General features: G+C 38.1%; 1 protein-coding gene across 17 annotated transcripts in view; it reads right to left on the reverse strand.

Moving 5' to 3' along the window:
• Nucleotides 1-14,043, reverse strand: part of HDH (histidinol dehydrogenase) — a 46,140-nt gene extending 32,097 nt beyond the window's left edge. For 2 of the 17 annotated variants that reach the window (XM_088954576.1, XM_088954574.1), the window contains exons 1-3: nucleotides 13,884-14,043; nucleotides 13,608-13,775; nucleotides 13,265-13,477 (exon numbers count right to left, since the gene is read on the reverse strand). The gene's annotated coding sequence lies outside the window, so the exon portion shown is untranslated. Of the gene's footprint in view, nucleotides 1-9,939; nucleotides 10,563-11,799; nucleotides 11,888-13,049; nucleotides 13,498-13,607 lie in introns of those variants that run through there. The other 15 variants (XM_088954588.1, XM_088954581.1, XM_088954589.1 and 12 more) reach the window with 13 other exon arrangements.
• Nucleotides 14,044-23,130: the final 9,087 nt, after the last annotated feature.

The raw sequence follows: 23,130 nt of genomic DNA on the forward strand, positions 1-23,130 counted from the left end.
ATGGAGTTTAAGAATCAAGCAGAAGGCAGTTTTGGGAACAGCAGTTATGGTGGTGGTTTTGAGACAGGTTTTCAGATTGCAACCGTAAGATTTGATGGATCAAACTATTTGGAATGGGCCCAATCAGCCATGATGGCTATTGGGGGAAGGGGCAAAGTAGGGTATTTCTTGGGAGATGTGGCAGAACCTTCCAAGGGAGACCCTATGTATACCAAGTGGGTCCAAGAAAACTATTTGGTTATGACATGGCTGTGCAATTCTATGCAGCCTCATATCAGCCGAAATTACTTATGGACAAAGACAGCCAAGGAGATATGGGATGTGATGAAAGAAACTTACTCCCAACCCCTTAATGTTGCCAGAGCATATGAATTGAAATGTGAGGTGAATACCCTTAAACAAGTTGAGAAACCGGTTTCGGTCTGCTTCTCTACCTTGAAGTCCCTGTGGCATGAGATTGATCACTTAGAGACTCTTGAGTGGGAGAGTCCCAAAGATGCTCAGACCCATTGAAAGCACATCGAGACAAACAGAGTGTTTGAGTTTTTGGCAGGACTGAATTCAGAATATGATATTGTGAGGCAACAGATTTTGACCAGAGATAGTGTGACCCTCTCTCAGGCATACTTCTTAGTGCACAGTGAAGAGACCAGGAGGAAAGTCATGATGCAACCTCAGCCGCTTACACCTGCCTTGGTAGCTGTCAAACCCAAAACAGGGGGTGATTCAGAGAGGGACAGAAAGAAGGAAGATAAAAGGGATGTGGTGTGTGAGCATTGCAAGAAACCTAAACACACAACATGTTGGAAGCTGCATCCACATTTGGTCCCGGCAAAGTTGAGAAACAAAAAGGGTAATGCTCATGTGGCTATGACTACTGATTCATCATCCTTGTCTGGCACAAGAGGCACACCATTAGAGACCTTAGCTGCAGTTTGGGCTGCTCTAGTACAGTTGGAAAAGAAAGTTGGCAGTTCAGCTCAGTCACCGCAGTCATCATCAGCCCCTGCCACATCGGCCTTTGCACATTCAGGTACTCGAGCCTTAGCCTACCATGCCTCCGCTCCAGGTACTACTGAACCCTGTTGGGTAATAGATTCAGGTGCATCCGACCATATGACTAGCTTGCCCTCATTGTTTACTACTTATCACTTATCTTCTGGTAGGGATAAAGTATCTATTGCTGATGGCTCTCTTGTCCCTATTTCTGGCAAGGGTGACATCAAACTGTCGGATACTATCTCCTTGTCTTCTGTCTTGCATGTTCCTAAACTTGATACTAACCTTCTTTCTGTTAGTAGTATTACCAAACATATGAACTGCTCAGTAACTTTCTTCCCTGACCGATGTGTTTTTCAGGACCTGGAGACGAAGAAGGTGATTGGGACTGGCTGTGAGACGAATGGGATCTATCTGCTCGGGGAGAGTTCTCATCAGGAAGAGCCAGTGGATAAGAAGTTACTTGTTTCTCAGGTTGTGAGTCCGGTTATGCTTTGGCCTAACCGATTGGGTCATTTGTCTTTTCAGTCCTTAAAGAGTCTGTTCCCAACTTTGTTTGAGCCTGTTGAGTTATCTCAGTTGAAATGTGAAAGTTGTGAATTTGCTAAACATTGTAGAAACTCTTATTCATTGAGTAATAAAATGAGTAATAGTTCATTTGATATTGTGCATACTGATGTTTGGGAGCCATATCACATTCCTTCTATGGGTGGATACAGATATTTTTTGTTATTTGTTGATGACCACACCCGATTTCTTGGGTTTATCTTATGCGTTCACGAGATGAGGTTCCTGCCCTGACCCAAAACTTCCACCAAATGATCCTAACCCAGTTTGATGTCAGGATCAAAGTTCTTAGATCTGATAATGCAAAGGAATACTTTGCTAAGCCATTGGCATCGTACCTCCTTAATCATGGGGTTATCCACTAGAGCACTTGCCCTCATACACCTCAGCAGAATGGGGTTGCAGAAAGGAAGAATAGGCACATCTTGGAGGTGGCTAGAAGTATTATGTTTACCTCCAATGTCCCTATTCGCTTCTGGGGTGATGCTATCCTTACGGCGGTATATCTTATTAATCGGGTTCCTTCCTGGGTTCTTGATATGAAACCTCATTTTTCCCTTCTATACCCCAATGAGGAGTTGTTTACTATTCCCCTCAAAACATTTGGTTGTACCTGTTTTGTTCAGCTTCTTGGTCCCCATCACCCAAGTTCGAACCCAATGCCTCCAAATGCATCTTTCTTGGTTATGCACAAACTCAAAAGGGTTATTGCTGCTATGATCCCGTCTCAGGGAAGAAGTTTGTATCCATGGATGTCACTTTCTTTGAAGAGACACCCTATTATTCTCGGGTCTCTCCTCAGGGGGAGAGTAGTGAGCGTGAAGATTTGGGTCCTTTTCTTCAGGGGGAGTGCAGTGAGGGCAGGGTTAATACTTTTGGGGTTGTTCCCTTACCTATTTCAATGGGTGATGAGGGCTGCAGTAGCGAGGGTGGTCAGGGGGATCGGGAGTTGAGAGTCTATCACAGGCGATGAAGGAAGGTTGATCCCGGTCATCAGCAGTCTCGGCCAGCTCCAACCTCTTCTGGGCTCCAAGTCCAGATATTACAGTCCCAGGGCCCACAGAGACTCCTTCCATTATTGCTACCTCACCCCCTGCAGATGACCTTGACCTTCCCATTGCCATCCGTAAAGGAAAACGGCATTGCACCACATCTACAGGCCACTGCATCTCCCAGTTTTTGTCCTATGATCGCCTATCTCCCTCCTACAGGTCCTATCTCACTTCCGTTGCTAATGTCCCTATTCCAAGAACAGTGCAAGAAGCCCTATCAGTCCCGAAGTGGAGAGGTGCAATGCAAGTTGAAATGGATGCCCTGTTGAAAAATAATACCTGGGAGCTAGTTGACTTGCCCAAAGGAAATAAACCAGTTGGATGCAGATGGGTATTTACTGTGAAGCACAATGCGGATGGTTCCATTGAGAGGTACAAAGCTCGGCTAGTTGCAAAAGGGTTCACTCAAACTTGTGGTATAGATTACTTGGAGACATTTGCCCCGGTAGCCAAGATGACCACCATTCGGGTTCTATTATCTGTTACAGCAAGCCACACTTGGCCTTTGTACCAAATGGATGTTAAAAATGCCTTCCTGAATGGGGACTTGCAGGAAGAAGTTTATATGCAGTTGCCTCCTGGATTCTATGATACAGAGGCAGGTAAGAAGGTCTGCCGGCTCAATAAGGTATGGTTTGAAACAATCACCTAGAGCTTGGTTCGACAGATTCATACTAGCTCTTGGGAAGTTCGATTATGTACAGGCCCAGTCAGATCATACACTGTTCATCAAGAGGGTGGAGTCCTCTCTGACACTACTTGCAGTATATGTTGATGATATTGTGGTGACAGGAAATGACAGCCATGAGATTGAGTCCCTCAAACAGCTCCTTCATCAAGAATTTAAGGTGAAAGATCTGGGTACACTACGGTATTTTTTGGGTATTGAGGTTGCTAGATCTAAACAGGGGATCTTTGTCTCTCAGAGGAAATATGTTCTAGATTTGTTGGCAGAAACTGGAAAGCTGGGTGTCAAACCTGTGGATACACCCATTGAACAGAACCACAGGATTAGTGCAGAGAGTGGGGAGCTGCTTGAAGACAAAGTTATGTTCCAACGGTTAGTGGGAAAGCTCCTATATCTATGCCTCACTCGGCCAGATATCAGTTATGCAGTTAGTGTTGTCAGCCAGTACATGCATTCTCCTAGAACCACGCACCTTCTAGCAGCAGAAAGAATACTAGCATACTTGAAGAGATGCCCGAGTAGAGGTATATTGTTCAAGAACAATGACCACATGAAGGTGGAAGTCTATACGGATGCCGATTGGGCTGGGAGTGTTGATGACAAAAGATCTACCTCTGGATATTGTGCTCTTGTGGGAGGTAACCTGGTCTCTTGGAGGAGTAACAAACAGAGTGTTGTCTCCCGATCTAGTGCTGAAGCTAAGTACAGGTCAATGGCTAACGGAGTGGCTGAAATTCTTTGGCTGAGATCACTACTTGAGGAGTTGGGTATTGAGTATGAGAAGCCCCTGATGTTGTATTGTGATAATCAAGCGGCTATTAATATAGCACACAACCCGGTGCAGCATGACAGAACTAAACATATTGAAGTTGATCGACACTTTGTACGAGAGAGGGTCTCATCACAAGAAGTGTCTCCCGTACATCACCTCCAACATGCAGCTGGCAAATATCCTCACCAAAGATGTACCACGGAAGAAGCTAGAGGCGGATCTATCCAAGTTGGGAATGATAAACATTTATTCCCAACTTGAGGGGGAGTGTAGAGAACACTGATGTGGGCCCCACAGCTATGGTCCCACTGTGTTCGTAGGGTAGAAGGTGTTCTAGTCTTCCTAGGGTTAGCTATTGGTCATTTAGTTGTTTCATTTGTTATTTATTTCAGTCTTATTTTGCTCTATTTGTTATGTAAAGACTAAGGGCAATTATGTCCTTTCCATGTAATGAGCATAACCTATAAATATTAATTAAAGTGGCAGCGGCAGAACATTAAGCTTCTGCTCCTTTCAACTCTTGTGTTCTACTGCTTCTCCTCCCTCTTCCTCCTCTTTTCCCTTTACCTTTCTTCTTATTTTCGAACCTAAAATCCATTAGGGTTCAAGACTGATAACAGTCCTAAATTTCTACTAGTAGGAAGCTTCGACTAGAAGGTTTTTGAGGTTGAAGAAGTTCGATCTTGGTCCTCCAAAGGGTGGAACTGCTCAAGGGGTCAATGTGAGATGTCTCGATATGGAGAGATGGTTGTTCTTCCTACCTTCTAAGGAAGAAGCTCAAAGAGTTCTAAACACTAGATCGAGATGTTTCAATGGAGCTTTTTTTCACCTTGAACCTTGGTCAGAGTTGTTTGGGGTTTGGCAAAAAGAGGACGATACCCAAGGTCATTTATGGGTTAGTCTTTGGATTCCCTTTACATCAATGGAGTAACGAGATTCGCTGGAAAATCAGAAACCTCTATGGTGGGATTTTGGAGGTGGATGACTCAAAGGTGTATAGGGAGTCATTTGAATGCATGAGACTGAAGGTTTGCTGGATGGTTGTCCCTCCCCACATGGTCAATATAGTTGCCGACCCCTTTCCACTTTATTCCCCTCAATTCCTCATTCCACCAAGTTTTTACTTTGTTCACAAAGTCCAGGTGGGTGAGCCACATATTCTCGAACCTAAACAATCTGGGTTCACTGATAAAATCTTCCAAACCTATTCTTATGGGACAGTGATCTGAGGTTACCTAGGCAAAGCTCAGAACAATAGGTTTTCCCAATAATTCTGCCAATCTAAGTTGAAGATAAATCTATCCTACTTTGACCAAAAAGGGGTTTCTTGTAGGTTAGAGCAAGTGAATTTGGCTTATAAAAGTGGGATTTCCTTAAACTCACAATCCACAATAAAGCTATTAAGCTTCCTCATGCTATTCGTGATGGATTGTTAGGAATTGCTAGTTTCCTCAAAAATCCATGTAACATTTAAGCCCCCTCCCAAACACCATGGGCCTTCCCACAAACCTTGAATTTCATATAACTCATCCCACATACCATTCCTTTCCCTATAGTTATTGAGACCACAAATATTGGTTAACGCCCAAGTGAATCCATCTGCCACATTCTTGAATTTAATGGGACACTGAGCACCTACCTATCAGCTCCTCCACTGCTTCTACTACATCCTCTTTCCATAGTGTAACAATCCCTCCTGAAGCTCCCCACGATGGGGCTGAACCCCAACTAACTCCTCTAGACCTCCATATACTTCTCACCTACCTTTCATCCAATTCTGGCAATTTTGTTTCTTGCAAAAGTACAATGTCAGGCTTTTCTCTCTTCAGTAGGTCCTTAATCACCCTCTTTTTCCTTGCACTTCCCAATCCTTTCACACTCCAACTAACTATTCTCATAGGCACAAATCTTAAAAAATCCCTCAACTAGTGACAGCTCCTTACTTCACACCCTTCCTCCTATCTCCCCTACCACTAAACTCTAAATCCCCTTCAATATCACAAATTAATCTTTCCACCTCAGATCTCTTTTTTTTCTTTTCACTCTCTTGTTTTCCTCATCATCACCCTTCACCATCTCACTGTAGCCTTCCACATAACCTTCCTTTCGACTTAGTTCCTCGAACTCTACAAAGATCAAACCCCAAATTTTATCTACCCCCCCCTTCACCTAGTTGTAACCTTCTCGAACTCCTTCCTTTGTTTTACCACCTAGATGGGATGTCGATACACCTATTTCAGGCAAAACACACCTATTAGTAACCAAAACCAAATTGACACTGATACCAGAATGGGGAGGGAGAGCACAAGGACCACTTGGGCTAGATTGTTGGCCAACTGCAAACAATTTTGGTGTCGGTCCCCTACAAGGTAACTCCCACGAAGTGGACATGGTAGTGCAAACACCACCATCTTGCCTACACTCTTGAAGACCCAAACCCTGTTTTACCATTCCTGGAACAACCTTATCCGTGCTCAAGAGAGAGGTCCGTTCTTTTGCATTTAAATCCTGTAAGTCCTGAGATTTTGGGTTAACTTTCATGTCATTGGGGTGTGAGATTTGTTCTGCATTGTTTGTGTCACCATTACTTCAAACAAGTTTTCCTTCGCTTGCAAATCCACGCTATGCAAACTGAAGGTTTCATCTGAGTTATATTCGTTGCTACTCTCTACTTGTACGGCCCAATCTCCATTTTCCAACTTTTCCATGTTGTTGCACTTAATATACCTTGGATTTTGTCTCTAAGGGGTCACGTGATTCACCATTTTTGTTGGGATCCACTGAAGAGAGCTGCTAGGTTTCACATTGAGTTCCACAATTCGAAGTCGTGAGTCGGAGCTCGAGAAAGAAGATGATAGACTATTAGAGGCATCTATCAATTTCTCCCCCTTGGGTCACGTGAGACTAAGTTCTCATGTGACTTTAAGAAAAAGGCCTTAAGAGGCTTAGCCGTGGACTCAGTGTTGGGCCCACCTCTCCTCTAATCCTCGGCCTTAAGCAAGAAAGAAAGTCCCAAAGCCTTGGTTCATCTACACCTACCATCCGAACCCACGTGGCTCCCTAATCCATCATCTCTATTATTTCCCATTTCAACGACCCTGTTTCATATCTCAGGGCGAGGAATAACAGCTGCCTCTTGATTACTCCCCTCATTAGTATTTACCCCTAATGTGGCATTATTCCCAGCCACCACTTGTGCATAGGTTTTGCTACACTTAAGGGAGGTTTCTTGCATTTTAAGCCTTTGACCTTCCATCTTCCCCACATCTTTCTGGCCCCCCAGCAAATGTTGGCCCATTTTGGTATAAGTTCCATTCAAATTTGAAAATTTCAATCTCCTTATTCCACATACAACTTCTTCAACCTTTTCCCCTCCCTCCATTCTAGCCTCTTTCCACAAGCTTGCTTCTATGGAGGAGGCCAGCCAAACTGATAAAAGGCATTTTCCGCCCTTATTTGCACCTTCCTTGGGATATCTTCAATCTTCACTCCACTTAGAAGGATGGCCGCAAAGTGGAGATCTCCCAAATAAGCACCATCTAGTCGCCCTCCACACATCAATGCAATGGACTCTGCTACTTCTTGCTTCCAAAGGTGAAAAGGCAGCCCTATTATGTGCACCAGTACTCCATCTGCAACAAAGTAATCCTTAGTATTCGAGAGAGGATTCCATCTGAAGATTGTAAAAGCTCCTAATTCAGTTTGAAAATTAACAGTCAAAAGGTCTACTTTGTTCTCTTGAAAACACACTAAGGTTTTGCATTTGCCAAAGGGGGTTATAATGAACTCATTTTTTAGTCTTAGATTCGAGGTCAAGAGATCTGCAAACTTTCCTCTAGTTCGTAACTTGTATCCCTGCCTGAATTATAAACTTACTCTCCCGTTCTTCCTTCCTCGAGTAATCCAACAGTCTACATTGTTCGTTGGCTTTCACTATAACCACAGACTCCTTTTCCAAGTTTCCAATCGAACTAACATTCTGATTTGCCTCTTCCTCCCTTACTGGACTCTCCTTCGTAGTTGTTCCTCCACTGCACAAAAACTCATCAAATAACCTGCTAACATCCTTCCATCCTTGACTCTGCCTTCCTATCGGGAAGCAAACCATTTGTTTCTTTCCTTTGCCAAAGAACTCAACCAAAGTTAGATAACATCCCTTTGTATTCTGCCTACTTTCGACTATACAAGTCTTACCTTCCTTAGTTCCAACCTCATACCTATTGCTTTGCTTGCCTTTTAATCCTGCTTCTTCCACAAAATTCCTGAGCCATTCCACTATTCCTACCCCAGTCACCAAAACCATAGCCCTCCTCCCTTCCTTTATCTTTAAGCTCAGCTTGTCTCGAACTCTAACTTCCTCAAACCAGAAATCCTTAGCTTCAACCTTCAAGATTCTTCTCCACCGCCTTACCTTCACGAGACTACCCTCCAACGTTTAAGATGGCTTTTACAACTACAACATTAGCAAGGAAACCACCAATAACATACCTCCAAAAATTATGAATTTCTTCTTTATATCCATGTTCTTTGGTCCAAAAGGCCTCAAAATGGGGTGTACAAATACGTTGTTGGGTAGTGTGAATTTGGTATGAAAACAATAGGGTAGTGATCACTACCAATAGTTGGGAAATGTTGGACCCGGGCTGTAGAGAAGAAATTCAACCATTCCATTGAAGCTAGTGCTCTATCATTGTGCTCTCTGATGAGAAAATTTGGTTGGCATTAGACCAAGTAAACATAGGTCCTTTAAAGCCAATATATATAAGCTTGCAGTCATTACTTAGAGAATTAATACTAGCAAGTTGGCTTACAGATCGACTGCCTTCTTTCACACGAGAATGACAAACAACATTCAGGTCATCCATAAGTAACCATGGGAATTGATGAGAACAACTGAGATGGTGAATTGAATCCCAAACCACCTGCCTAGAAGATGCAATTGGATGGCCATAGACACAACAGACAGCCCACAAATAATGAGGACAGCTTAAAACATTTGCCCACACAATATGAGAAGAAGAATACAAAATATTCAAATTGACATTTTCACTCCCGCCTAACCACAACCCCTAGATCTAGATCCCAAATAGCAAGCACAATATGAAAATGGAAATAATTAAAAACTAACAATAGCTTTTGAGATCTTTCTTCACTGCATCTCATCTCCATTATGAAAATAACAAGTTGTTCATCTCAGGGGAGTTTAGATAGAAGTCAAATTGCTTGGGGACTCCCCCCACCTTGGTCTTTCCAAGATAGAAGCTTCATGATTGGGGTGGCGACAATTTTGGGCTTGCCACCTTAGCCCCAGATGACACAGTAATAGAGGTATTACGCAACCAAGCCTGCTTTTTGAAGTTGAGGCCCATATGAATCTCCACAGTTTTAGAATGGGAATTGGGCCTTAATGATTCGTCAATCGCAACCTCAGGCTTATGTTTCAAACGATGGGCTTGGGCTTGGGCTTGGGCTTGGGTTGAAGACACAATCAATCTTGGCTGTTGTGAGGATTGTTTATTTTTTGTTATTTTACAGTTGTTAGTAGCATGCCATCAGCCTAAGATGCTGTCAACCAGTGTCTTTTATTTTCTTCTTACTTTTTTGTTAGTAGAGAGTGTAGCCAGGGGCATAATTGTAATTTTCTCATTCTTTATATTAAGTTAATATAAAAGATAGGTTGGGGTGCCGCCAGCTATTGTTTTTTGTTTTCCCAATCAAATATCTCACTCTCTCCCTTCTCTTCTCTTCTCCTCTCCTCTCTCTTCTCTTCTCCTCTCCTCTCTCTTCTCTTCTCTCCTGTCTCTCTCTATCCAAAAAAGATTACATTGGCTTTGGGTCAAAAGAGGATGTTGATGCCATACCAATAGAAGAAGTACCTCCAGAATAAAATTGATTTCTTATCTCCATGGGTTCATCCTCAACAATGATTTCTCTTCTAGACACCTCCTAACTTATAGGGATTGACTTCTTATCAGTGCAAACTCCATCCGTTTCTCCCACCTTCATCGGCCAGTCAATATTCATCTTCTCTCCAATTTCTATTGTTTGACAAATCACAACTCCTTGTGAATTTGGTGAGGAAGATATCATGCCATTCACGCCACCATGATTTGAGGTAGAAGGCTCAATTACTTTTGAGATTTGCATGTTGTGCGCATTGTTTCCATCTGTGTCACCTTCAATTTTGGGGTTTGATAGTTGTACATCGCCTTTCGTTTCCGGGTTCTCTACACCGGCTTCCCCTACCAGTGAGTCCAATGACTTCTGGTTCAGATCCTTTGTACTCCGATAATGGGCTTGAACAGCATATATAGATTTGGTTGAACCACCTTTCACCGAAGAGCTTGACTCACAATCGATAGAATCTGAGTAATGAGTTTCCAAGTAACTTCATAGTTTCTGTATTCCGTCCTCATCTTCAGATTCTAAGATCTTCTCCTTAATGTCATTCTTTAGAGAACAAGAATCATACACATGGCCTAACCTGCCACAAAGATAACAAAAATAAGCCAAACGCTCATACTGAACTGTTACAATAATCTCTTCTACATTAAGAAGTTTTATATTTAACTTTACGCACCAAAGGATTATAAACATAAAAGGATACTTTCATTCGAATGAACTTTTTCCACTGCTTAGCTTATTTCTTAATGAACTTTTTCCTTAATGATGGTTCATAAGGCTTTCTAATCCTTGAACCCAAGTCAACATTGCCATTCTTCATTAAGTATCTGATTGGAAAACCTAGGAAATGAACCCATAGTTCTTCATTAAGCATCTGATTGGAAAACCTAGGAAATGAACCCATAGGTTTACCCTATTGAGAAGGTATGAATGTGGTTGTTTATCAAGTTTGGCTTTTCCATGACTACATAACCATCACTGAAGGACCAAGGAAATTGCTAAACACTCTAACTCGAACCTGTTTGCTTGGGAATCTTACTCAATAAGTATCTTCATAAAAATCTTTTTTTTTTTTTGTTTTCTCCTGTAGTTTGCAACTCTGAGAGGACCCTAAAAATCAAGAAACAATCGTATTCTTAAGAGTCCATAGTGTCTCCCTTCTTTGCTTCTGCATGACTGCATGTACAACTCCCGATTGTACAGTTCATCTAAACAATTGGTAATATATCTCTGGCCATAGCCCATAGCAACATTTTGATGATCATGGGAGGAATCGGTAAATAAAAGGTGAGGGGGGAGAAGAGGCAAGGGAGAGGGAGGTGGAAACTTGCGGAAATGAGAGAGAGAGAGAGAGAGAGAGAGAGAGAGAGAGAGAGTTGAAGTTTGAATTTCACACTCAGACATTTTAAGAAATGAAATTTTTTCACTTCTTAAAAATGAGCCAAAAACTTAAGATTCTATTCTAGATAGAATCTAATTTGTAGAATTACCACAAACAACCAAATAGCATTCTCATCTAAAGAATCACCAGAATCGCTAGAACCAATTCTCTAGATGGATTAATGACTCAGGAATACATGACAACAAGGACATGAGGCCCTATTTTTGTCATAGACACAGAAGAGTAAAAGAAGGGTCAGAGCCCCTATTCTTGTCTTAGAAAGAAGAAAACATGAAAGAAAAACCCCAAAAATGATGGAGAAGAAGGGGCAGAGCCCCTATTTTCTGTTCTAATCTACCCCTACTTTTAGTTCCAAAAGAAGAGAAAGGGCGGAGCCTTGTTTTTTCTTTCAAGAAGAAGAACAATAACAGCATACCTTCTTCAAAGGCATAAAACTTGTATCACACGAACCCCGACGAGGATATCGAACTTGCTTCTTGTTCAACATCTTCGAATATCTATCAAAACCCTAAAAAATAAGAAACTAATCAAAAATTTTTAGGATAAAAGACTTAAACCTTTCTCCAGATTTCTCTTAAGTATTAAAACCTCCCCTCTAACGGAGAGGGTTAAAACATCTAATATACCCTTATAAAAAACCCCTTCCCCTTCTAGTTGTCCACCCCACTGAAACTTTTTTTTCTAGGCTTTTTTCCAAAACTCTATGGTGAACTCCTTTATGAGACAACTTCAATTGCTTTTAATACTGTTACTAACAGCGATGCAAATTCTAGATTTTTCAACAGTATTGAGATCTCTGCCTTCAAAACCAAGCCCCTGATTATAACTAGACCTGTTCACGCTGTGTCGGGCTGGGATCAGGCCGGGCTTTCACTCATTATCAATACAATATATCCAGGCCCAATCCTGAGCCCAAGCACAGTTCAACCATCGGGCCTTGATCTCGAGTCCGAAGCCCTACCTGTAAATTAGATATTTTTTGACACCTGTAGCTGTAAATTGTAATCCAAGTTTCAAATAGACTTCTTCTTTTTTTTTTTTTTTTTTTTTTTTGCACCTGTAGGCTGTAGCTTGAATTTCTCTATGAAGTTATGGTTTATTCAAAAGATATCCCTATTTAAATAGTAAAACAGAGAAAATAAAAAGCTAAACAAATATATTTTGTTAAACAAATCCTAAGTTCTAACATTCTTTCCAATTCCAAATAAAGGTAGACCTGAAAATACACATTGACACAAAAGAATAACATGACACACTAAAACAAAGCCATGTTCCAAAAGATGTTCTAGTTAATTAAATAACACCTTCACCATCCGAAACCCACGGATGCTTATGTCAAATTCACCACCCGAATAAAACCCTCCCCTTATGAGTAAAATAAATAAATACAAATTGGAGTTCTAACTGCTATGCCTTCAACAAATAACAAAACCAATCACATTTTTTTTCTGTTTACATCATATGCCGATTCGGGGATAGGATATCCATAAGACAATAGCTTGAACTTGACAGTTTGGGAAGATTACATTTACATTTTACAAATATGTACAGTGCATGAGTGCAAGCAGTAGAGCATGAATTCGACATTTAACTGGGAAATTTTCTAGAAAAAAATTAAATTTTTATCATTATTTAGGGAAGAAAACTTGCCACCCGATTTATTACCATTGATTTATAAGAAGAATGAAATTAAATCCGGGTTATCTTGAACTCCACACGCTGATTAGTAGGAAGTTAGGAACACCACCGCCATGTATATTGGGAACATCTCCAGACTTGCAGAGTTGCAGTCCAGAATCGAAACATTTCTAAAGGGAAACATCTCATTCATAGGGGTCGGCAAACTGGAGTGGAGGGGGGAGAAAGAGAGAGAGAGAGACCTGATGGAGATGTCAATGGTTGCTGCCTATAGAGAATGGGGACGCCGCCTACTCTGGGTACTCGGAGCTCGGAGGAGATGACACCGTCGCCTCGCCGGTCTCTGGCTAGCTGATTGTAGTGGAAATGATACCGCCGGCCGCCGCTGTGGAAGGGAAGACACCTTCCAAGTTTCAGTCCAGGTTCAAACAAAACAGGGGAAGCACTTCTCAATTCTGTGACCGTCGAATGAGACAACGGGGTAGGGTTAGAAAACAAATGGGCAAAATATAAAAACCTCCCCTGCGTTTTCTGAGAATCATAAACACCTCCCCTATGTTTTCACTTAAACAAAAACCCCTGTACCTTTTAGAAAACCTGTAAGTTGTAACTTGTTACAGCGTTCAAATGGCCAAATGGGTACTCAATCCAAAGAGAAAGCTAGCTGTCTTCGACCAAGCCAGCCTCCGGCAACACTTGCTTCGATCGGGAGGCGATGAACGAGAAGTCGGTGATAGTCCGAAAACGACACCACTGTACATGGGTCATCATCATTAGTGGTTCCAGTTATATACTTCAACTCTCACTATTGCTAAGGATGAATATGGCTTCCACCACCCATGTAGAATTACGATACCTTACCAGATATCAAAGTTTGAGAGCGTGTAGATGAGGATTGTCGCAGGTGTGAATTGCTGGAAATCAATGTGGAAACGTCGATCGGAAATAGCTTTGTGATTGATTAGAGCGTAGTTGATGATGATGATGACGATGACGATAAATTGATAATCATGATTTATATGGATATAATAAAGGATTTAATTTTTAAATAGAAAAAAAAAAAAAAACACGGCCTTGGACGAAGAAGACGGCCGGTGTTTTTTTGAGTATTTTGGTATTTTGATAATTTTATATAAGGGTAAAAAAATTACTTTTCAAAAAATAACTATTGAAAAATTGTCCACTTATAACCATTCATAAAGTATTTCATTGGTATTGTGATACATGCAAATGTTTTATTGGGTTTGAGATCGACTTGATTAATAAACGAACCTATATATTAGGCTTAAACTAGGCTCAAAGCTCAATTTAGATATAACCAAATCAATATTTTCATAAACCAAACTCAAATAACTCACAAAAAGTTCAACTCATAGCCACCCCTACTCAAAAAATACAATGTTGAGAAATTGATTCCACAATACTTGTTGATATTCGCTAGACATTCTAAAGTATTTCATTGGTTATTGGTACAATTCTCTATTCTTAGTCACTCTCACAAAGGATTTTGGGTATTATTAAGATATTTAGGTAAAATGGTACTTGACCCAAAGGGTTTCTAATGAACCTCCCTCCCTTTTAAATTAGCATGAACGGGGACAAAATCTAATTGGAATCCATTCTATACCAATATTAGAGGTTTTTAGTGATTGGAATAAGTTTGGGATCTAGCCACCAATACAAAACAGAAAAATATTTTATTCACACAACTCATTAGAGAAAATGCACCAACAGGAAATTATCACTTGTTCAAATTAAAAACCAAGCACGAGCTCTACTTACCTACTTATGGGCATTTTTTCTGTTTATTGGACTACACAATAGACCTATTCACAGGTCAGGCTTCATGTTTGACTTTACACTATGTCGGGCTCAGGCTTCATACTGTACCCATTCAAAATTTGGTAAAAGCCAAACCTAAGCTCGGCCCATGAACAAATCTATCACACAATGAGGGGAGGAGTAAACCCATCCCCCATACACAGAACTCTTCTAACCCGTAGTGGCAGCATGATTCAATCTCAAGTCTATATTGGAACGAGCCAGCAATTGTACCACTAAGCCACCCATCAGTTGGAAAATGGACTTGATACCTTCTACAAGGAAATAAACGAAATGGATTTGATGGACCAACATCAACACCTAAAACCCATAACCAGTTTGGGCCCTAAACTTGGCATGTGTTGTATTTTAGAAGAATCCACATTTGCTACGACAATGTCCTAGTCCAGTACTGAAACAACTAAAGTAAATCCTTTGATTTGTTGTCATGGCCCCACTTTGAGTTAGCTGAAGTGACTTGTTGGTGGAGCCATTGAAACATATCTAAGGTCATAGTTGTAGCAAACGTGAACTCATTTTAAAATGTACTTGAAATTGAATGAATGAGATTCCAAGTCTTGACTAGGAAATGAAATGCAATGGACCAAATGGACTGATATCAACACATAAAACCCATAAGGCCGGCCATATCCAATCTAGGCCCGAATCTTACCATCTGCCATACATTCGAATGTACTAGAAGTTGTACGAATGAGATCATTCTATAAAGTAAAATGATCACCAGAGAATGTCGTCATCGAAAAATTTGAATAAGTTATTTGCTACCCATGCGAGAACATCATCATGGGGAGACGTTCGGTTACCTGAAAATGATCTCAGAAATACATGAGAAGGATAATTTTTGGCATTATGTAATGTTTAACTTATGGAATACTAACGGATGGACCCAAGTGTTTATTTTTGAGAGATCAGGGCACTTAAGTGTTGCAATTGAAAGTTTAAGGTACCTATTTGTCACTACCCCCAAAGTACAAGATACCTATATGCAATTTATGAAATAACTCAACTCAATCCAGGCTTCAAATGCTAGCTCCCAAATATATATCAAACAAACTCTTCAGATGCTAGCTCCCAAAATGGAACTCACATTTGCAATGATTAAAATGAACAAGAGCCAATACTCTTGCCAAATTTGCAATGATTAGAATAAATGTCTAACAAGTCGAAGCATCAACATAAATACAAGAGGCAATACTCTAGCACATAAGTCCCCCTCTAGGGAGTTCTTTCCCTCTAGAGGGATTAGACAGGGAGACCCCCTATCTCTATATATTTTCGTTCTTTGTACAGAGGCTCTTGAAAAAAAAGTTGGAGAAAGATTCTCTAAGTAGGGGGAACCCGACTGGATGCAAGTTGGCTAGGGTGGGCCCAAAGATCCCAATTCTGCCATTTGCATATGGCTGTTCAATTTTTGCTAAAGCTCCAATCTCAACTTGCCTAAGGATCAAAGAAATTTTGACTGAATGTGCATAGGCCTCAGGGCAATCTCCTAATTTCAGCAAGTCTACAATCTTATTTTCAAAAAACATGCCTATGAGGTTCCAAAAAATTTTGGCGAAAATATTGAAGATCCCTCTTGAAAAAGATGCTCAAACCTACTTAGGTGTCCCCATCATTAATGGTAGAGTCATAAAGAATACCTTTCCAAACCTTAAGGAAAAAATTCTTAACTCGCTTGCGGGATGGAAGAGAAACTCTCTCTCAATGGCTGGTAGAGTTACTCTGCTTAACTCTACAACTAATATGATTCCACATTTTATAATGAGATCTTTCAAGATCCCAAATAATGTTATTGAGGAAATTGATAAATATAAAAAAAAAAAGTTTTTGTAGACCAATTCAAGTGACAAGAAGCCAATTCACCTAATGAATTGGAACCAAGTGTTATTAAACAAAAATAGGGGTGGTCTTGGTCTTAAAAATCTCCATTGGGTTAATGAAGCCTGTTTAGCGAAATTAGGATGGAAATTTATCAATGACGAAGGAAATTTGTGGGTCAGAATTGTCAAAAATAAATATCTCAAAAAGGAGGATTTTTGGAATGCCAAAATAAATAAAAAAAAAAGAATCTCTTGGGCTTGGAGAGGGATTTTAATGGCCAAGGATTTATTTACTAAGGGTATTGATTGGGAAATTGTAATGGTTATTCAGTTAACTTTTGGAATGACAAATAGGTGAGTAACACTCCTTTAGCCAAGTTGGTTCCCCAAGACACTATTGGTAATAAAGGGCTATTGGTTAGTGAGGTTATTGACCAGGAAAGGAAAATTTGGAAGAAAAGTGAAGTCCTTGGTGCCTTCCCAAATTTGGAAGAGGATAAAAGCAATTTTTGTTCCAACTAACCTTAAGAGTGACAGAATGATCTTGAGACTAAACCCTATTGGTCTTTTTACAACTAAGTCAGCGTACAACATTAAGAGCAATACTGAGTCAGTGATCAGAGATGATTTTAACTAGGTTTCTAAAGTTTGGAATTTGAAATGTCCTCCCAAGTTAAAAGTGTTTTTATTCTTGCTTCTCAACAATAGGCTCCCATCCAAATCCCTTCTCAAAAGAAGATAATTTAATATTGATGGTGACTATAATGTTTGTGGGGAGGAAGAGGATTTAAGTCATATATTTAGGGAATGTTCAATTGCAAAACAAACGTGGGTGATGGTCCAATATGTGTGAGGATTCGCTTAAAGAGGATGATAAGCCAACAGAAAAATACATGTTCATATTGTGGTATCTATGGAAGAACAGAAATCAAAATATGTTCAACAACACAGCTAGTTCCCCCACATCATCATTGAGAGGGCCCTTAACTCTTTTATGGAATATCATGAGGTCCCTCCTGAGGTTGGAACAGTAAAGATTAACTTTGACACCTCATGCACTGATGGTGGCGTTTGCTCGGTTGCTAGTATTGTGAGAAGTCACTTGGGGGAAGTTGTTGATGTTAAAGCTTTTAATCTTGGAATTACTATTATCAATGTAGCAGAGGCTTGGCTGCCTAGAAAGCCCACAATTTAGCCTGGAATTTTAAAGACTATCCTGTCATCATCGAAGGAGACTCTAAGCTCGTGATCGATTGCCTGAATCGAAAGACAACCCCACTAGGGAATCTCAAAAGCATCATTCAAGGCTGCCTGCGGATGAAAGAGTTGTTTGTGAATAGTTTAGCCTACAAGCATGTCTATTGTGAAGCAAATCAAGTTGCTGACTGGCTGACCCATGAAGCCCTATCGACTATCAATAGTATAGTTTCTTTAGATCCTTGCAAGCTCCCCTTCCATTTAGCTCTCATTTGTTCTAGTGATCTTTGGAGACGTGCTACCCCCCATCTTGTGTAGCCCCTTATGGTCTTTATCAAAAAAAAAAATACTGTCTTGGTTCCTCACAACATTTGAAGAGATAGGGATCTTTTGGATCTAGCAAATTGTGACTAGGTCAAAGTTTAATTCAGAACATCCAAATGCCATTGATTATTGTACCCAAGGGTCAAACCAACAATTGATAGAGTAACCATTGCCCACTATGTAGAAGCAACCCAGTTATAAAAGCTCTCTATAGGACAAGATAGATTCCCAAACAATAGAACCCTTATCTTGAATCTGAAGATTCCAAAAATTTACACAATGAACATATTTACCATACAAAACTCTGGCCCAAAGTTGATTTGGTTCTTGAAGCATTCTCCAACCCAGTTTAGATACCAAAGCTTTGTTCATAATGCCCATATACTTGATACCTAGATCACCAAGGGATTTTGGCTTAAGAAATTCCTTCCAAGCCTTAATATAAATATATGTTTCTTATCATCCAAAAATTCCCAGCGAAGTTTCTAATAATTGAATTAAGCTCTTTATAGTTTTGAAGGGAGAGGGCCATAAAAGACAAAGTAGATTGGTATGGAAGATAAGATGGCCTTGATGAGTACTAACCAACCTTCATGAGAAAAAATGCTGGAGTTCTAGCCTTGGAGCCTTTTTATTAGTTTATCCCTGATGAATGTGAGAAGGCTATAGAGGCTTTACACAAATGGTTCTAGATATGATCTTAGAGTGGTGCTGATCGAATAACATTCTTACTAAAATAGGTGAATGACTTTAAGAAATTGACTATTTGTCTTGATCGCTGTTAGAAAAGAAGCAAAGCATCTCTAATGGTAGAAATTTCAGCCACAATAGCTCTTCAAAAAATGACAAGACTGTCAGCAAATAACATATGGGAGATAGTAGGAGAGGCCTAGTGAATCTTAATGCCATGGATGAACCCATTATTCCTCTAAGAGAAATAACAATTTGGAGACGACCTTAGTGACCATGAGAAAGAGGTAGGGTGAGATAGGGAAACCCTAAAAGTTTCCCTTACTAGGTTTTAAGGAGGGGTAGGGGAACCATTTACAATAACAACAATGGTAAAGGTAATAACACATTAATTAATAAGGTTATGCACCTTATTGGCATCAAAGCCTAAAAGCTCAATGACCCTTAAAAGGAAGGTCCAATTAACTTTATTGTTGATATTCACTACATAAGCTGAAATATTTCACTGGTTAGCACAACTCTCCATCTTTATCCACTATCACAAAGGATTTGGGTATTATTGAGATTCTTAGGTAAAAGGTAATTAGTCCAAAGGGTTTCCAATGAACCTCCCTCCCTTTTCAATCATCATAGAATGCTAAACAAACCTAACTAGATTCTATTCTATACTTGCAATAGGGAAGAAAAGGAAGAAGAGGAAGAAGAGGAAGAAGAAGAAGGAAGATAAGGAGGGTGGATGTGCATACTTGCCTTGGTCTTAATGTTGTTGGATGTGTGTGTGTGTGTTTTATTTTAGCTTATATGATCACATAATGGCATTTTGGCAGTTTCAACATCTACATTACTAGAAAACTAATGGAGGGGAGGTATATGCATTTTTTTTTTCAAAATGTTGGTGGAGTTTTTTGTTAGTATTAAAATATAGTAGATGTTTATAGGATTGTCAAAAACCCAGAGATGTTTTTATAATTCCCCTGCTTATTTTTATTATTGATATAGGTGAAAAAAAATTAAAATCGATCTGAAAAGGGAAGCATTTTCTTATCTAGGTGGTAGCTCAATAGTTTGTCCAACCTTGTATATCAAGTGGGTTAGACCCATGATGTCATAATTAAATAATAAATATTTAAGAAAAGATATAAACATAAAAAATGCAAACAAGTACAAAAATGTTGTAAAAATTGTTTGAGCACATCTTTAATATTATATATTCATAATATAAACAAGACTTAGTGTGAAAAGAAGAATCATTTTTATTAATGATGGAAATTGAATAAAAAATTTAAAATTGACTCAAAAGCAAAAGGCTTTTTCCATCTAGGTGGTGGCCTAACAGTTTAGTTAGCAAGGTTAAATGGGTTAACTCATGATTTCATAATTAAATAATAAAATATAAAAACTATACACAAATACAATGAGTTGTAAAAAATATAAAAATAATATTATATATTCATCATATTAAAAAATAAATGTTAAAAAAGAGAATTAATGTTTGACCCGTGACCCCACTAACCAGGGGTCAAACAATTTAGTGGTTCAATTAGATAGATCACCATGTAATTGATTGAGTCAACGTTTTTTCATAGGCACACAATTTAGTGGTACATGGGTGATGGATCAACTAGTTTAATTTACTAATTGATTTGGCCATGGGATTAAAAACATGACAAAAAACCAATGTTATAAAAATTGATTGGATTTGAATTTTCCCTCTTAGTTAATAAAGTCAACTTGTGATGTCATAAACTAAAAAATAAAAATTAAAAAATATATATATAAAAACATTATAAACTTTATAAAAATTTGAGCATGTCTTTAATATTATATAATTGTCATATTAAAGAAAAATCGCGCAAAAAGTGAAAATTATTGTTATTAGTTTATAAAAATTTGGTCAATGGTTCACCCAATAAGGTCATCCGGTTGTTGACCAAGTGAATGGTTTTTTTTTTCAATAAAGTGGTTTGAGTTGAAAAATACTGCATGGTTGTTAGGCTAATCAATCCAATTGTCCCGTTCAACTAGGTTTCTAACAATTAAACGCATGGAAACACCCTATATGTGTATATGGCATTTCAGTGGCTTCAAAAACCGATGCATATCTATACTACTTTAAAAAGCATGAATAGGCTCAAGAATATTTCTGGAATTTTTTGAGAACAAAATTTTCCCTCCATATTTAAATTTATTAATAAAAAATGAGGGCAAATAGGGTAATTTGTTATTGATATTAAATGAGTTGCAAAAAGGTAATTTTAAGATATTCAATTCATTCAATTCCCTCTTATTAAATCCAACATTTAAGGTATTAACTTGCATTCACCTTCATTTAATTATATATTTAAGGTATTTTTGCTTCTTCTCATCATTAAATTCTATTAATTAAATTCATACATAATAAACTAATAATTTCAATAACATAAAAACTTATACTTCTAAAATTTACTTGGAAAAATAGTATTTTAGTCTAGGTGGTAAGAAATTAAACCATTTTGGGTCAAATGGGTCAACCCATGTTGTCACAATTAAATAATAAAATTCAATAATAGATAAAATGTAAAAAAAATATTAAAATTAAAAAAATGGAAATGGAATGTAAAGTTTAAAATCAATTGGAAATAAAACTATTTTCCTATTCTCTCTCATTAAATATCATACCTAAGGTATATTCTCTCATTAAATCCTATATTTAAGATATATTTTTCTTACCATTAAATTCTACTAATTAAATTAACAATATTAATTTTAATAGTATAAAATTAAATATTTTGAAAAGTAATTTTAAAACAAAACCATTTTCTTCCCTCTAGTGGTGGGCAAGCAATTCAAGTATTCAACCATTTGAGATCAAATAGGTTGATAAATAATGCCATAATTAAATAATAAATAAATAAAATATATAATACAAAAAAATGGGCATATCTTTAATATTGTATATTCATTATACTAAACAAAAAATAAGTATGAAATGTAAGAAGTATTTTTATTAATGATGAAAATGGAATGTTAAATTTAAAATCAACCTAGAAATAAAATGATGTCATAGTCAAATAATAAAATTTTTTAAAATATAAAATATAAAGAATCACTAAAAAAATAGAGAAAATTTTGGACACATATCTAGTGTTATATATTTATAAAAAATAAAATATTGGGTATTTTTCTAATATTATGCATTCATTATATTGAACAAAAATTAGCATTATACATAAGAAATAATTTTATCAATGATGGAGGTGTAATACAAAATTTAATGTCAACCTAGAAATCGAACTATTTTTCTTTTTGGGTAGTGGGTTAGTAATTTGGGTCAAATAGATTAATAGATTTTGTGATTGTTAAATAATAAATCTTTAAAACAATAAAAAAGTACGAGTAATCAAAAGAATATATAAAAATTATATATTAATTATGTTAAATAAAAATCAAGTGTGATAAGTAATTATTTATATAATATAGATGAAATATATAATTTAAAACTGATTAGAAAACAAAGCTATTTTTATTATCTAGATGGTGGGTCAATGATCAAACTTTTCAAAGAAATTCATGATATCATAATTGAATAATAAATATTTAAAAAAGATAGAACACAAAAAATGTAGAAATACAAAATTTTATGGAAAACATTTGGGAACATTTCTAATATTGTATATTCATTATATTAATTAAAAATATTTGTTAAAATAACAAATATTTTTATTTATGCTATAAAGGGAATACAAAATTTAATAATAATAATAAAGGTTTTTACAAAAAAAATGAATAAAGTTTGTTGAATCGACAAGATCAGATATGTTTACAAACAAATTACAAAAACAATGAGCGGGGAAAAAGTTAACTTTTATGGACCAAATTACCTTCCCCAATTCTGATTTTTCTCTCTTCCTTTCTCTCATTCTATTTCTTCTTCTTCTTCGCCGTCGGCACTGTCAAGCATGGTGACCATTGGATCAGTTCGGTGGTTGCCTCTTCTTCTTCTTCTTCTTCTTCTTCTTCTTCTTCTTCACTATAGCAAAACCGCTATTAGAATCTTGAACTAGCGTCTTGACTCGACCAAATTCCTGAATCTCGTGTCCCTCCTCTAAATGACAGGAACACATTAGAATCAGTTCTTGATGGTAAATGATTGAGTTATTGGGGAGAGAAAAAAATTCTATCTTTGTTGCTAATCTGGGTTGCAGCGGCAAGCAAAAATGAGGAAGCTGGAGAACAGGGAGGTGTTGATAATGAAT

This window comes from Nelumbo lutea, chromosome 7, assembly GCF_056320005.1.
Source record: "Nelumbo lutea isolate HS-2025 chromosome 7, American lotus-T2T, whole genome shotgun sequence".
NCBI lineage: Eukaryota > Viridiplantae > Streptophyta > Magnoliopsida > Proteales > Nelumbonaceae > Nelumbo > Nelumbo lutea.